This window comes from Bactrocera neohumeralis, unplaced genomic scaffold (genome assembly GCF_024586455.1).
Source record: "Bactrocera neohumeralis isolate Rockhampton unplaced genomic scaffold, APGP_CSIRO_Bneo_wtdbg2-racon-allhic-juicebox.fasta_v2 ctg925, whole genome shotgun sequence".
In the NCBI taxonomy this organism is placed as follows: domain Eukaryota; kingdom Metazoa; phylum Arthropoda; class Insecta; order Diptera; family Tephritidae; genus Bactrocera; species Bactrocera neohumeralis.
In genome coordinates, this window is record NW_026094766.1 from 40,027 (window position 1) to 41,277 (window position 1,251).

Genomic DNA, 1,251 nt, shown 5'->3' on the forward strand with positions numbered 1-1,251 from the left:
CCACCGCGAATCCAACACCAAACTTGCGTTCCTTTATATGGCCACTGTAGTAAATGTCACAAGGACCTACTAGTCTCTGTCCGTGTCTCGTCCATCGCATTTCTTGGACGGCGGTGATGTCAGCCTTTAGTTTTACGAGGACATCAACCAGCTGGGCAGTGGCACCTTCCCAATTAAGTGTCCGGACATTCCAGGTGCATGCCCTCAAATCGTAGTCCTTATTTCGTTTGCCATGGTCGTCATCAAAAGGGGGGTCTCTCATCCGAGACTTGTTGCTTCCTTTCATTGGGGTGCTTTTTTTACGTGGCGGGTCCCAATCCCAGCGCACAACCCTATGTAGGGGATGTTTCGCCTTCTCACATTAGCTCGCCTTCGAACGGATGTTCTTAGGCTACCCAGAGGATACTTGGTCAAAGACCGGAAGTAGTGAGCTGCTTGAGCCATGTGTAAAAGCCGTGCGGCAGTGCATTTTGTATTTAGGTTATATGTCGATTTTCTGGTTATTTTTATATAAGGAACATTCGATTTTGAAATTGCGTGAAAAAATTACCTACACATATTCAAGCTTATTTAAGTTCTTTTTATTTTTAGTGTTTTTCTAAAGCCATAACGATAGTATATATGGAAAAACTCCAAAATATTGTGTATGCATAATGAGCAATCGATATCGGAATTGCATATAAAAAATTAACTGCACATTCAAGCTTTTTGATTCAAAATACATTTGATTATTCAGTATTGTTGCGTCAAGCAACAAGAAATGTATATTTTGAACCTAAAACTAAAATTAAAAAAATTGAATTATAAAAATTAGAAAATATTGAAGTACATATATTTTTTTTGCATACTTACCCTAATACTAAAATATTACTCACCTTACTTACCTCAACGTAATCTTTTACAATAGTTAACGAAAGTTCAAAACTATTATACTTACCCCTTTTTTATACCATGTTCAGACCGAAAATTTAAAAGATTAGATTACATTTAAGCATTTCATAACCCAACATTGTTCTTACTGCCGTTGAAAAGATTAAAAACGACTGTTTTTGCCATTCAAAAATTTACATCGCTCAATATTTATCAAAAGAAAACATTGTCATATAGCATTTTGTAATAAAACCGTATTCTTTTAAATATTTTCCATATAATGGAAAAATGGACGCAGTTTTTCATTTGGGAAGACGATTTTCAGCAGAAATTAGATTCATTGCTCTAATCAAAATTTGTTTGTTTACATTTTTTCCTTTT